Raw genomic sequence first — 16,195 nt, 5'->3', positions numbered from 1 at the left:
AGATTCTTTACCACTGAGCCACCAGTAGAGGTGATATTAATTAATGCTCACCGACTAAAACCAAAAACATTTTTTAGGGAACTAAATGAAAAATTTCCCCCAAGTTTCATCTTCAGAGCTGGAGATCCCCATTAGAAACCACAAGGGCTTTAGCAGGCACGACACCCATGTGCTCTAGAACTGAGGAGTCAGTGGACATGAAAGGAAGCGTTTCTGCTCAGACTACAAAGGGGATAACAGTGCTGAAAATTTCAAAAGCTCAGATAAAACAGCATTCCTGACTGAGGTGCAGGGATTAGAGAGATGCAAGGTCAGCATCCTTCTGCAGCCTTTGTCCCCCTGAAGCGGCATTTCACTGGTCGCTTGTGAACCACCATTTCATACTCTGAGGATTCGCCCGGCTCTGCGTTTCTCAACCGGAGACAACAGAAGTGGCAAACACACACACACACTCACACTCACACACACACTCACACTCACCCTCCACCCTGGAAGGCTGGCCATGTAAGCTGGATCCATAAAGCACATTAGCTAAAATCAGCTGTTCAACGGTCTGTGTTTTTCAGTGGTTCTTTCTTCTCCTTTTTTTTTTAACCTAGCTGTATTTGGATTTTTCCCTAAAAGATTCTATCAAAATTCAAGAAATACTGCATGTTTTGAAAACCCCAAACTATTCTCTGCTTTTCGCCTCTAAGCTCATTCTGCAATTTTAGGAGATTGGCTACTGTCAACAGTAGCCAACAGAGCTGCCAATTAGGGCTGGCACTCTCAGAAGCTTCCTTAAATGACATAACGAACAATCTTGCCAGCTACTCCAGGAGGTTTTTCATTTTTTTTCTTCTTAGTTTTGCTTCTCTGTTTTTCATTCATTGCTGCTCACGTGGTTCCCCCCCTAACTTGGTGCCCCAAACTCAAACACGGCACACTAAGGGAAACATTTGAACCAAAAATCTATTTACTGCGAGCCTGCTGGTGCTGCAGGGAAGAGACCAGCAAGCCTGAGTTCCCCGCTCGTGTGTGTGTGTGTGTGTGTGTGCGCGCGCGCTGGGGGGCACGTGTGTGTGTGTGTGTGTGTGTGTGCTGGGGGGCACGGTTCCAAAACCACAGCATCGAAGCTGGTAAGCGCCTTCACCTCGTGCGGCCCACTGTGGACCAATGCAGTCATCTTAGCGTCATCGTAACCCTCTGCTCAGTGATCCATCCTGCTCTTTTTTTCTTCCACTGTTGACTCTAAAGCCTGCTGCCCTTTGCCTTCAAATGTTGCCATTAGGGGCCTTCCTGGTTCTGACTGAATTTGACCATTTTTTAAAGCTCTGGAAAAATAAAACCTCTTATTCATAGTACAGAGAACTATATTCAGTATCTTGTAATAAACTATAATGGAAAAGAACTTTGAAAAGAATACAATGATATAATGTATATAGAAAATATATATGTGTTTCACCTCCTTGGACAGCAAGGAGATCAAACCAGTCAATCCTAAGAGAGATCAACCCTGAATACTCATTGGAAGGACTGATGATGAAACTGAAACTCCAATACTTTGGCCACCTCATGCGAAGACTTGACTCACTGGAAAAGACACTGATGCTGGGGAAGATTGAGGGCAGGAGGAGAAGGGGACGACAGAGGATGAGATGGTTGGACGGCATCACCAACTCAATGGACATGAGAATAAACTCCGGGAATTGGTGATGGACAGGGAGGCCTGGCATGCTGCAGTCCCTGGGGTCGCAAAGAGTTGGACACAACTGAGAGCCTGAACTGAGCTGAGTATTTCCAATTTCTTTAAAAGAAAATAAAAGAACTTAAAAAGGAAACAGAAAATTATCTACCTAAACAGGCCCTGAGTAGCAGATGTAGGATCATCCCTGGGCAGTAACACTCAATTTTCCTTTACTTTTTCTGAAAGGAAGCAAGGGGATGTACAGTCTAAGCAGAGGTTATGTTAGTGAATGTTCTGATTAATCTGCCATCACGCCCTTGACGGCACTGGGGGATGCTGAATCTACATTCCGCAGGCAGCTGAGATGACAGATGAGCAACGACCTTCTATCAGCCAAAACCTCAGAGAGTCTCTCCAAACGCGGGAGTGCATATTTTATTACTTCCAAGAAATGAAATTGAGAGTACACACTATATATTCAAAAGAGCTACTGCAAAACCAGAAAAACAGGGAGGAAAAAAAGCCACCACTGAGAGTACTAAACCCACCGAGGTACTTGCGGCCTAAGTGAAATCAACACACCGGCTTCTAACACATAACTGATGCTAGTAACTGAAAGACTCCTAGATATTAAAAAGTTGTCTCATGTGTTACTAAAAGAGATCTCAGTATAATACAGTGCAGGAGCGAAAATGAAAGGAAAGAAAGAAAGTGAAAGTCGCTCAGTCATGTTCGACTCTTTTCAACCTCATAGACAGTCCATGGAATTCTCCAGGCCAGAATACTGGAGTGAGTAGCCTTTCCCTTCTCCAGCGGATCTTCCCAACCCAGGGATCGAACCCAGGTCTCCCGCATTGCAGGCAGATTCTTTACCAGCTGAGCCACCAGGGAAGCCCAAGAATACTGGAGTGGGTAGCCTATCCCTTCTCCAGTGGATCTTCCCGACCCAGGAATTGAACTGGGATCTCCTGCATTGCAGGCGGTTTCTTTACCAACTGAGCTATTAGGGAAGCGCCAGCAGGAGCAAAACTGGACTCTATCATTTAAAACAGCCTCCCTAGTTCTGGAAAGGAGCCAAATGCGGAGACGTCTGGACAGGAGGGTCAGAGAAGCTGTGGAATGAGAAGAATGTGATGACCCCGGCGACCAACCCTGGAAGAACTCAGAGGCAGAAGGAAGAGAACTTTTCACCTGTGAAGGTGCATGCCCAGCGCGGGCTGTGCCCTGACCCCTCTCTGCCTGTGAGGAGCCTCCGGGCCGAGCCGCCCTCACCTCTGTGCCCACGGCTGCCCCTGCCCGGCCAGGGCCCGGCCTCACCCCGGCTCCACCTGCTCCCCACACCCGTCCTCCCACATCCACGCACACCCGATCTTTTCTCAGTGCCTACTCAAAGCATAAAACTCGTTTCAACCACAGGCTTTAACAGGGACCATCATCTGTGTGTTGGAGAACGGCAGCCTTTCTGTGCTGCTGGCGGTTTTCCTTTGAACGGGCACATATTACCTTTGTAAGCACACAGTTAATTACAAGGAGTAAAAAATTAGAAAGACGCAATGAATACTCTTCTGTACATTTAACAAAGATAACTGAGCCACTCTCCTCTTCCTCATGCCCCAGTCTGTACTCCTATGGCAACCTGTACTTAGGGTAAACAGCCAGACCACTCATCAGAACGTATCACACTTGCCTGCTGTTTACAGATCTTTCCTTCCCCAGCTCAGGGGTTGGCAGACCACAGCCCACAGACCCAGCACGGCCCTGCCACCTGTTCTGCACGTAGTCTGCTGGGCGTCCAGCCGCATGCCTTGGTCCACGCCTGATTCTGCTTGTGCACAAGTGTGTGCGCAGAGCGGTGTGGTGGCAACACAGACCACACGGCCTGCCAAGCAGAGAATGTCTGATATTCAGCCCTGCACAGGGACAGTCTGCAGACCCCGGGACTGGACGGACAGTTCCTGGAAGAAAGGGACTGCATCTTCAGTCTCCAAGCTGATGTCCTCGGAGGGGCAGGATGGCAGCTGGAGCCGCCACCCAGAAGCGGACGTGTCTGCCTGTGTCCACCCCTCCTCCTCTCTGCAATTGTTCCTTCCAAGAAGATTCAAACAATGAACAAACAGCTTACGACGTCCGTGTAGGCAATATGGTTTTTAAGTGTCTGCCGCATTTTTCATTATCAGTCATTTTCCCCAAGGGAAAGAGAATTCTAATTTATTATAAAAACCCATAGAATATTGGGCATGAGAAGTTTACTTAAAACAACGAACATTTTTTTCTTAATAGAACAAATCTGTTATGTAAATTAAGCATCGTCTCAACGTTCGTTGAATACCTGCCAAGGTCTATGCGTCCTGTTGGCTACTTTGACTAAGCATCTCATTCAGGTATTGGAACAGCCGTACAACTCAGGCTTTATGACCAGTGAGCCCACTTTACAGATGAGGAAACTGAGGATGAGGGGAAGCAACAAGAGCAAAGTCAGATGGTTTCTCACAAGGTTATAAATCCGCGTCTGATTGAAACTCATGCTCTTTCCCCAACCAGCACTCGAAGAGACAGCCCTCCTCCATGCAAACACAAACAATTCTCTGGTTTATACTACATTGTTAGAGGTTACAGCATCTGTCTTGCCAGGTATTCAGAAGACTTCAGATACATGGAAGGAAAGCATAACCACGGAAGCAGAACAAGCTTTGTTGTTACTTTATTGTTTTGATGAGTAAACAAAGATAGCTGGTAACGTCCCTGCAAATAGCAAGGATGTACTCAAGGGCAGTAATTAAAAATAATATCCCAGTGTCTTATTTTTCATAAAATTTTAGGACCAAAATGCTGGGAAAAGTCAAGGTCAACATCCTGATTTTGAAAACGAGAAACCTGAAACCCAGAGAGGTGAAGTGACTTATTCAAGTCACCTGTGGCTGGGCCAGGGCTCCTGGACTGCAGTCATCCCAGCTCAGGCTGCCGTGGAAGGTCGCACTTCCTGACAGGTGACCCCGAGGCAAACTGTCCGGGTCCGTCACTGCTGAGCAAGACAGCGACACGTGGTCCAACTCCTGACCTCAAGGTCACCTGTCTGCATCACCTTTACTGTGGTCCAAAGGGTTTTCAAAAGTTGACTCAGCATTCTAATCGGGACCAACTCGGGCTTCTTGTCAAACGGTCACTTTTTAAATAATAAATGAATCCGAACAGAGGAGAAGCTAAACCAGTTCTCTCCGTTTCAACATCAGTCTAACCATCTTGAAAGAACGTGAACGATATGAGGTGAAGTGGCGTCTTCAGATGAGGATGCTGTTTGCTTCGTCTGACTCAAATCAGAAACCGGGGCGACTGTGGATCTAAACGATGGCCTTTTCTAAGAGCACGGCCAACACCAACTCGCTAAACAAGCGACACAGAAGCCTCAGCTGCTGGACTCTCAGAAGTTCTAGGGCAACGTGCTTTGGGGAAGTTTACCAATCTGGCCTTTTGCTTTGCTGCACTTGGGCTGGGCCATAGTTTACCAGGGTCTCCGAGGAAGAGCACCATCAGATAAACGAGAGCCTGGAGGAGCCCAGGAGTTCGGAGACCGTCTTGGCGGCAGGCTGGGCGGGGAGCAGCTGGCACCTGGGTGAGGGTGCAGGTTCCCCGAGTTTCGGTTCTAGTCATGTGACCCGGGAGCGTTACCTCACCTCTCGGGGGCCTGGGTTGCAACATCTATGCTATAAAGGTCATAAAACTTGTAATATGGGTTTGTTATGAGTCAAAACTAATATAAAGCATGTGCCTGTGTAGTCACTGGGACAAGTGATTACCGCTTATTAATTCAGTCTGCCATTTCAGCAGCTCCTTTAAGGCTTATGTCTACCGGGAACACTTGCAGGAGAGCTAGTAAAGCTACTTTCAGAAAGGGTTTGGATACTGAGAGTCTGGGTCATTCACGGAGCCTTACCCTAACTGATCCCAGCGGAGGGGTGGTACCAGAAGAGACGAGGCAAGGCGGGCAGAGACGATGCCCCCAGGGCACAGCCGTGTCCGCCGCTGGGCAGGGTCTGCAGGGCAGCAGGCACTGGTCCCCACGGGGTCTGCACCCCTCACGCCCTTCCCCTGAGCTCAGACGCGATGCCCTTCGCTTCAGCAGCCGCAGACAGGACAGCGATCCGGCCTCATGAACCAGACACCCCACAAACAGGAATAAACACAGCGCCCCTCTGACCCCGAGGAGGAGATGGAGGCGCTTCTCAAAGGCTAACAGCACTGTTACACCCAAAAGGGTGCTTACATTCTCCCCCTTGAGCCAGCTATTAATATCTCCAAAACGCTGAGCCGAACTGGCAACGTGACGGCGGAGGTGACGGCGGTTTGTCTCCTGCCGCCCAGGGCTCAGCGGGACCCAGACGTGCAGATACAGAGGCAGGAGGGGCCCCGCCGTCCACATCCTGTGGGGCTGGGGGACCCCCGGGGGGAACGGCCTCCGCTGCCCTGAAGCCCCCACCCGCAGCGGGAGACGCGGCTGTCCCTGGGGGGCGTCGTCTCCGGCACTGGCTGTACGGACAGGACACGCGGCTGGAAGACACCCCTTCCTCGGGATCAGTGAGGGATCAAGTTAACAGACGATCCTCCAGGATCTTCCTTGAGTAAAACGCAAAAGCATCCTTAAGTCAACCGCAGAACAAGCTCCCCGAGGAATACCACCCACTGCTGAGAACCGGAGGGACAGACCCCCCACCGGACCCGGGGTGGCCTGGCCAGGTGTGTGAGGGAGATGCACAGCCAGCCAGAGCTGTGAGGCGGGGGCAGACACCCCTCAGGCCCGAGTGGCTGCAAGTGGCCAGGCTGGGCCTCAGGTGGCCTCCTTTGCAGGCCCCCAAGGCTGCATGGGTGCACTCACCTCCTCCCCCACCAGGCTGGCCAGAATAACACGGGCTTTATTTACTACTGAGGAATGGCCTGGGAACAGTGGACTCCTAAGAGGAGTCTTCTGCTGGGAATGCATTTGAAATTGCAGCACTTGGGAACCTTGGGAAACCCGGCCTCTTTCTTGTAATGGTATTGACTGCGTCAGGGTTGGGGCTTGGAGGGCATGGCCTTGCTAAGTAAGCCAGGGCACCTGAATTCCATCCTAGCCTTGCTGCTGCTGCTGCTAAGTCGCTTCAGTCGTGTCCAACTCTGTGAGACCCCATAGACAGCAGCCCACCAGGCTCCTCCATCCATGGGATTTTCCAGGCAAGAGTACTGGAGTGGGGTGCCATATCCTAGCCTTGGGCATGCTCTAAAAGCATGCAATTCACAGATGATCAAAAAAAAAAACCTTCCATCACCCACTGATTCAAGAGAGCAGATTTTGCAAAGTTTGCCACAGGGCCACCAAGGCGAGGCTCTGGGCACGCCATGCCCTCTGTCTAAGCCACAAAGGAAGCAGAAAAGTGTTCAGTTCAGTTCAGTCGCTCAGTCATGTCCATGCGACCCTATGGACCCTATGGACCCTATGGACCATAGCACGGCAGGCCTCCCCGTCCATCACCAGCTCCTGGAACTTACTCAAACTCATGTCCATTGAGTCGATGATGCCATCCAACCATCTCATCCTCTGTCGTCCCCTTCTCCTCCTGCTTTCAGTCTTTCCCAGCATCCGGGCCTTTTCCAATGACTCAGTTCTTCGCATCAGATGGCCAACGTATTGGAATTTCAGCTTCAGCATCAGTTCTTCCAGTGAATATTCAGGACTGATCTCCTTTAGGATGGACTGGTTGGATCTCCTTGCAGTCCAAGGGACTCTCAAGAGTCTTCTCCAACACCACAGTTCAAAAGCATCAATTCTTCGGCGCTCAGCTTTCTTTATAGTCCAACTCTCACATCCATACATGACCACTAGAAAAACCATAGCTTTGATTAGATAGACCTTTGTCAGCAAAGTAATGTCTCTTCTTTGGGATATGCTGTCCAGGTTGGTCATAGCTTTTCTTCCAAGGAGCAATGTCTTTTAATTTCATGGCTGCCGTCACCATCTGCAGTGATTTTGGAGTCCCCCAAAATAAAGTCTGTCACTGTTTCCACTGTTTCCCCATCCATTTGCCATGAACTGATGGGAAGAGAATGGCCCATAAATGAAACCCGCTGGACTGTGCTCCCCTGCAGGCCTGTGTCTTTAAGATGCATTCACTTCTAGCAGCAGCGGAGGCATTTTCTGACGGTGCTTGAGAGGGCACCCACAGGTGATGCAGAGAAGCTGGAGTCTGCCTGTAGGACTTCTCAGAGCCTTTACCAGACTGCACACCACAGATCCTGTGACTGCACCTCCCAAACCTGAGGCCTTGGAAACCCTCCACCCTACACTTCATAACAGACATTTTCCAAGCTGCACGATACGAGATGTTGCCGTGTACATTCTGTTTGCCTTATGACCTAATACACAATCACGATGCAAATTTTAACATGGCAGTTCTGGGATTTTGAGCCAAATTTTAACATGGCAGTTCTGGGATTTTGAGCCAAATTATAACATGGCAGTTCTGGGATTTTGAGCCAAATTTTAACATGGCAGTTCTGGGATTTTGAACCTGGGGTAAAACACTTCCATCACCCCTGCGCCTACATGAGGGAGGGGCCTGCTGCTCACATGTGTCAAAGGACAGCCAAAGGAAGCAGAGGAATGTTTTCGACATGTGATCAGAGAACATGAGAACAAGAACATGGTTCTGTGTCTCCGTAAAGACTATAAAGGCTAATTGGTGACGGATGAACAAACACCCATTACTCTTAGAAGAGACGCAGAAGGTCACCCGGGCAGAACGCAATCACCATGCACAGGTCAGCCTCCTCGAAAGGGCGGGAACCTGCACTGGACGTCACTGCCTCTTGCAGGAGGACACTGGGTCAGCCAAGTTCAGTGGCACCTATGGATTCCTAAGGAGTAGGTCCATCAACAGCAGAAGTGAACACAGGGGCACAGACAGGTATTTTATGTCTCTGTGCAAACCCAGGCGGCTCAGACGGCAAAGAATCTGCCTGCAATGCAGGAGACCCGGGTTCGATCCCTGGGTCGGGAAAATCCCCTGGAGAAGGGAATGGCAACCCACCCCAATATTTTGCCGGGGAAATCCCATGGATGGAGGGGCCTGGCAGGCTACAATCCGTGGGGTTGCAGAGAGCCGGACACGACTGTGCGAACTAACACTCTCACTTTGCGCAAAGCACAACAGCCCCAAAGCAGGAGCAACCAAGGGTCCATAAACCACGAATGGACATGTGAAATGTAGTCCACACACACAGTGGAATATTATTCAGCCCTGAAAAGGAAGGAGAGTCTGCCACAGGCGACACCAAGGACGACCCTTGGGGACACTACACTCGATGAAATAAGCCAGTCACAAAAGGACAAACACCGTGTGACTCCACTTAGACGAGGCTGTTAGAGTCAGATCCATGGAGAAAGAGAGTAGAAGCGTGGGTGCTGGGATGCGGGGAGTGGGAATGGGGAATGAGTGTTTAATGGGGACAGAGTCTCAGTTTAGGAAGACGAACACCTTCTAGAGATGATGGTGATGATGCTTGTACAATATCGTGAATGTACTTAATGCCAGTGAACTATGTGCCTAAAAATGGTTAACACAGTCACGTGTTACTTAATATATATTTTATCAGAATTTTTAAAAGTGAAATAAAACTGTGTTCCAGTTCTAACAAAGATGAACCTGAGATGACTGGCCAGCGTTCTGCTCGGCTCACACACCGAGGCTGCCCCTCCAAGAGCAGGCAGTGCGGGGCAGCCCCTTCCTGCCTGCAGAGTCTCAGTCTCATGGGTGAGAGTCTCAGGACAAGCGTCCCCACAGCCCAGGCCGCTCTGCACCGCACCTCCTATCCACAGGAGACAAGGAAGCCCCTCGTGAAGGCCCTGTCCGTCTCCCGGGCTGCACTCGAGCCAGGCTCCCAGCCCTTAGCTTCTGTGCTCATGCACACAGGAACCTCCATCTGTGTGCCTACCCTCGGGCAGTGCCCTGGTCCAGGCCTCTGCGTGTTCAGAGGGTGGCACAGTTTCAGGGTTTGATGGTGACGTGCCAGTCACGACTGCATGCCAGAGCCCAGGAAATAACAGGGCACAGCGCTGTCCCTGTGGTCAAGCCTCAGGCTGGAAACGGGCCGTGAATAAGAAATGAGATTCCTGTGAACTCCAGGTGCAGTCAGAGCCCCAAGGCCCTACGAGGCAGGACTTCCCCTCTGACCTCTTCCAAGCCTTGGCCGGCAGGGGGTCAGGAGGTGTGGGCCAGACACTGGGCTAGAGGTGAGGGTGGGGGGCAGGGGCAGCCCCCGGAGGACCTGGAGCCCCACGGTGCAGAGGGAAAACCCACCACAACCAACTTTTCAATGCAGTTCAAATGTCAGCTGAAATCAAACTTCAAGCTGCTCTAGTTAGAAACACCCTGATCCAGGCTGGCAGCCTTTCAGAGGGAGGGGACCAGACCCCCAGGCCTGCTATTCAGGGGACAGGGGAGGAGAGAAAGGGGAAGGTTGAGAGGGGGGTGGGCACACCCCAGCCTTTCTAGAGACACAGCGACCGGTGGGCATGGGGGTGCAGGCTACATACAGATCAGCCACCGAGGAGCAGGGTGAAGGACACCGATGGGCCCCAAGGAGAAGGATGAACCCTGTGTCGTGTGCCCCTTGCTGTGACACCTCTGAGCTGAGTTGCCCAGACGTTTTCTTAAGCTAAGAAGCAGGCTCCCTACGTGTGGCTGTGGCTCAGTTGGCTGCCACGGGTCACAAAAGCTCATTTGCCAGGGCCGATCTTAATTTTGTCCCAAGACCTTCCAGACGTCTGGTTCTAAAGGTGCCCAGCGGACAGCTGAGATCCTCCGGGGTCTGTATGAGATCCTCCAGGGTCTGTAGGATGCCTGAGAGCAGCGATCCTCCCAGCCCCGACAGGTCCTTGAGAAAAGGGCTCAGACGACACACAGGTCTCCGAGCTCACGCCCTGCGGACGGGGAGCTGCACGCGTCCCCACAGAGCCAGCGCACTGAGCGGAAAGGCGGTGAAGATCCGGAGACCACCCCTCGCCCCCTGCTCAGCACGGCGCCTGCGCACTGAGCGGCGCCTCTGCCAGACCACGTCTGGGTCTCACAACCACGCATGCGTGCGGCGAAGCCCACACTGTGAACAAGCCACGCGTAAAACCATGTTTCACAAGGTCTTTCAAATCATGGGGCTGATTTTACAAAACCTGGAGGAACCGAGCCCCCGGCTGCCGCACACACTGCCGTTCAGAGCACTGCCTTCCTGAGCGCAGGAGAGACGCTTTCCTCTCGGGCGCAGAAAAGTCACCACCTTCAGGATAAACTCAGCCTCTGCAGAGCACGGGGCCCCCCGTCCCTAAACTGGGGTCTCAGGACAAGCGTATCCCTGGTGCCTTCACCTGCTTCAACAGGAGTCCAGTTCACCAGGGAAGATGCGTGTGCACCGGCACAAACACGCTTCCCGAAGGCCCAGGGACTTGAAAACGGGACAACCCCAGGGAAAGCGCCACGGCTTCCGAACTTGGCAGGAGCCGTGTCTGCCTGCACTTCGCGGCTTCCTTTAGGGTCTGCAGTCGGAGGGGAGAGGTCGGGAGGACCGACCCCCTCCCCACACCCCAGCCCTGCTGGTAAACCCTCTTCTAACCCTTTCCTCACCCTGAAGGGAACAAGCTGGACCCTGCGAGCACGTCCATGGGAAGAGACTTCCCTGGTCTGGCCCTACACACGGGCCACCGCTCTGCCTTCAGCTGTGGCTGGTGGACGGTGGATGCCCCCTCCGTTTTTTTTGGTCTCCTGCTGCAAACTTAATACCAGAGCTGTCTGCCTGGACCAGGCTCACCCAGGTCTCCCTAAGCCAGGAGGGATGGGGGTCCCCAGGACAGTTCTCACGTGGCTGGAGAGCCTGCAGCCCAGAGTCCCCGGAGTGGGGTGGAAGACCGCAGCACACATGGTACCCGCCCCGTGGTCAAGGGACCAGCAGGTCCCCGTGGGGTTCCTCTGGCCACCTCAGCACCATCCCCGGCCCACTCATCGCCCGAGGGGTGCAGGGCAGCTGTGGGCCAGGATGCTCACCCGGGAAGCTCTAGGTAGATCCCTGCGTCCCAGAGCCTACAGGGTCTCCCCTACCGGCACCCCCTCACTCCTGCTTCCGACCCCCAGAAAGAAAAGAGAGAGGGAGGCTGACCCAGATGACAAGCAAGGCAAGACCTCCCACCGGCTGCTCTGATTCTGTCAATCAGCTTGGAAGCCTCAGAACTGAAAGGTAAGGAGGATCAGGAAGGGCGTACAAAGTTCTGAACTTCACATTCACGGAGCCTGCACGTAATGGCCGGAGACAGGGGACCCCAAGCGCGGCGCACGAGCGATGGAAGACGGGTTAGAGGCAGTGGGAGCAAGAGCGGCCATCGACGTGACGGGGACTTAGACGAGGCTCACGGGAGACGCCGGGCGAGCAGCGGACCCAGGGCCGCAGGTCAGTGCTGCGCTGCCCAAGGCGGACACGCCTGCTCGGGGTGGGGTGACGGAGCTGCGCACGTAGGGCGCGCTGCGGCTTAATTCAGGTTCAGAGGGAGCTTCCCTGGGGGCTCAGACGGTAAAAAGTCCGCCTGCAGTGCAGGAAACCCAGGTTCGATCCCCGGGCGGGGAAGATCCGTCACCCCAGCGCGAGGATAAGAATGTGCTCTCCTCTCCCCGAGAGCTCCCTGTCGTGGGCTGAGCTGTGTCCCCAACACGAGCTGGTGGCTCAGAACACGACCGGACGTGGAGAAGGGGCTTCACAGAGACGGTCAAGATCAAGTGACGTCAGCAGGGTGGTTCCCCATTCCGGGGGGCTGGTGTCCTTAGAAAAGGGGACAGGTGGACACAGAGACACAGGGGGCAGAGGGCGGGGTGAAGACACGCAGGGAAAGCTGCTGTCGGGAGGGTCACCGTGCCAACACAAGGATGGAATCTGTCCCCTCAAAATCCACCTGCAGAAGCTCTGCCCGCCAGCACTTCAGATGTGGCGGAATCTGGACATGAGGCTTTCAAGAGGTGACAGTGTTAGTCTCTGAGTCGTGTCCGACTCTTTGCGACCCCATGGACCCTCTGTCCGTGGGACTCTTCCAGCCAAGAATACTGGAGCGGGTTGCCATTTCCTTCTCCAGGGGATCTTCCTGACTCAGGGGTCAAACCCACGTCTCCTGCATTGGCAGGCAGATTCTTCACCGTCTGAGCCATCAAGAGGTGATTAAAGCCGTCAAGAGGAGGTCATCGGGGGTGTCCCACAGTGTCCTTACTGAGGAGGAAATCAGGACACAGACGCTCAGAGGAGAGACCTGTGAGGACGCAGGGAGGAGGCGGCCCCTACCAGTCAGGGAGAGAGGCCTCGGGAGAAACCACCCTGCTCGGCCTTTGACCCTGAGTCCAGCCTCGAGCCTGTGAGGGACTTGGTCCTGCTGCCTCAGCCCCAGCCTCTGGGGCTCCGATACGAGCACCCCAGCAGTGTCAGCCTCCTACACAGCATCAGGACGAACCTCTGCTGAGGAAGGCGGGGAAGAGAGGCATAAAAGACTGTGGACCCCAGAGACACCCTAAGTTCTTCTGCCTGTCTCAAAACTCAGTGTGACCCCTGGTTTTCTGCCCTTGGCAGCAAGTGGACAGCATCCCTACGGACACGCAAGGGCTCAGACCTTCACAGCTCTGGGTCTTCTCTCTCCCAGGATGAAACAAGAGCTTCCTCCCACTTCCTGCTGCCCCCCCAGGTGCCCCGCCCCGCACACCCCCACCTTCAGGCTCCCCCACCCACGCAGTTCCCATTCTCCTCTCCCGGCCCTCCCCGTCCTCGGGGCATGACTCACAGGCTCTCAGCATGGCGCTGAGCAAACGGAGCTGCCCAGCAAACACCGGACAGTCACACCCTCTGCACTTTGCCCCCGGGGTCCCCTCCCTGTGTGAATGGGAACCTGAGGGGGTTCATCTGCTGCCTCTGCCCTACCGGCTCAACCAGGTCACCAAGGAGGGGCGGCTGCAGACCATGGCCTCGAGCTGGCAAGGAAAATGCCTCTTGGAGACTGAAAACCTACTCTAGGTATCAGCCATGCCTGCAAAGTTGCTTCAATCATGTCCAACTCTTTGCAACCCCATGGACTGCAGCCTGCCAGGCTCCTCTGTCCATGGGATTCTCCAGGCAAGAATACTGGAGTGGGTTGCCACGCCCTCCTCCAGGGTATCTTCCCCACCCGGGGATCAAACCCACCTCTCTAGTGTCTCCTGCATTGGCAGCTGGTTCTTTCCCACCAGCCCCACCTGAGAGGCCCTCAGTATCATAAACGGTCTTTAAACCCTGGTCACCCCACCCTCCCGCCTGCTCAGGTCACGTCAGCGTCCCCTAAATTGCTACTGGACTGAGACCCATAACCAAGCCTCAAGGATTTCTTTCTTCAGTGGCCTTCCTGTAATCACTTCTCGGAGACTCGGGTCAAAACTCCAGTCAACGGAAGATTAGAGTTACAAATGGGGGGAAATAAGATGGCATGTGAGAGATTCATTAAGGAGAGAAACCACTGCTCATGCCTAAACCACAATTCAATCCAGACCTGTTATCCACAGACACACAAAACCCAAAAAAACTCAAAACAGCCTCATAACCTTGATAATATCCATTTTTGAAAAGCGGCTTCTTCTGGGACTTTCCAGAGAAAGCATTAAAAGTAAAACTTCTATCACGATGAAATAATATGAAACCCTACCCTGGAGCCTAGGAGTTGTGACAGTTCGCCCACCACGCGACAGCTCCAGAAGCTTCCGGACGCGCCGCTGTCTCTCTGTACTCTGTCTCCAGGTGACCGCGGACCGGGGCATCTTTGTTTCCTACTGGAAAGTTACGTACGTCTACGAGCGCGAAGACGCGCTCCAGCCCCAGAATGCTGCGCAAGGCCTCCACGCCCGCAGCGCCGGATAGTTCTTCCTATCAGGACGCTGAGCACAGACCCTCAGAAGGACAGCGAGCGGGACAAATGGACTGCACGGTGAGCGTCAAAGGAGGGAAAGATTTCACCGGCTGGCGAAGCCCGGGCTCCGAGCCTCCCCGAAGTGGGCAGTGGGCTCCAGTCAGTGGAGGGGCCCCATGCCAGCAGCTCTGGAGACCCTCCAAGGCTGACTCTCAGAGGCACACGTGTGGTGGGCGACGTCACACCTGGACCGCGGCAGGTTCACTGCCTGTGCTGGGGGTGGGGGGGAGGTCACCCTGATCGCGGCTCTGACACCGTGAACGATTCTCACGCTCGGGACAGGGGGCCGGGGAGGGGGGCGGTCACCCCGATTTGCGGCTCTGACGCTGAACAGTGCTCCTGCTCGGGGCAGGGTTGGCGGGGTTAACCCTGATCGCGGCTCTGACGCCGGGAACGGTGCTCGTGCCCGGTTCCGGCCTCGAGCGCTCGCTCACAGTGGGGCAGCTCTCGTTTCCTGCCGCTGAAAACACTATCAAACCACCTCAATGGGAATTACAGAAAAGACTGGTCTGAATTAGGGCCATTTTGAAAATAAATACCTGTTACTTGCAAATAAATGTTTCCTTTACAAGTACTTAACCACTATTGTAAGCAGAGGTTTAAAGGGCCTGTTTAATCAGGGGCGGACTTGTTGGCAACACCTTTTACAGGTAAGCTGGGCCGGCTGGCGCTTCACAACGTGCTCCCAGGGCAGCTGCCGCAGACCGAGCCTCGCTCACGGCTCTCAGAGCCGCACGAGCCCCTCCACAGGGCTGAGGGCCATTCCCGGCCTCTCTGCAGCTCGGACCCGCGTTCCTGGGGAGCCACCTTCTCAGCTGGGCTGCTCCCGGGCATCTGTTGGGTGGGTGTCTACACCACACGGTGGACGTCTACACTAGCCTGGACCTGAGCCTGTGACGTCGGGACCAGATCACCCTTTGCTGAACCACACAGAGCAGCCCCCCAGGAGTCACTGGCACTCTGTCCTCCGATGTGACACCCACATGTCCCCTGGGAAGAACACACCACGTGGAGATACCCGAGGACCTGTACAACAACGGATGCCGGGGTCCACAGGCCTTCCCCAGAGCTCCCCAGGTGCGCCCCTGACCCTAGATCCAGAAAGACCAACTCTGTCCACACGGACCTTTCATTGGAAGAAAAGACTCTGATGAACAGGTCTGGAAAACACTGGCTTAAAGACAGGATGGGGCCCGGGGCCCAGGATGGGGCCCAGCGTGATGAGCCACTGGTTCAGATGCATCGCAGGGCTCGTCATGGTCCTCAGCAGCTCCTGGAAACTGGACATCGGGCCTGAGCTGACCTGCGGTTCCGTCCTCTGCATCCAAGAACTAAATCAGCTCACCCCCCACCCCCATGAGGACAGAGAATGATTCCACTTACATGAGGTGCTGAGTAATCAATTCACAGAGACAGAAAGTAGAGGGTGGGGCCCAGGGGCTGGGGGACAGGGAGCTGGTGTTTAATGGGGACAGAGGTTCAGTTTGGGAAGACGAGAAAGTTCTGGAGGGGGATGGAGGTGTGGTCACACAACACGGTGACTGGCCTCA

General features: G+C 53.8%; 1 protein-coding gene across 3 annotated transcripts in view; it reads right to left on the bottom strand.

The window, feature by feature from the left end:
* Positions 1 to 16,195, bottom strand: part of SLC22A23 (solute carrier family 22 member 23) — a 135,276-nt gene that overhangs the window by 105,134 nt on the left and 13,947 nt on the right. The window lies entirely within an intron of this gene.

Source organism: Bos indicus, chromosome 23 (genome assembly GCF_029378745.1).
Source record: "Bos indicus isolate NIAB-ARS_2022 breed Sahiwal x Tharparkar chromosome 23, NIAB-ARS_B.indTharparkar_mat_pri_1.0, whole genome shotgun sequence".
Lineage (NCBI taxonomy): Eukaryota > Metazoa > Chordata > Mammalia > Artiodactyla > Bovidae > Bos > Bos indicus.
This window is presented reverse-complemented; position numbering and strand designations above follow the sequence as displayed.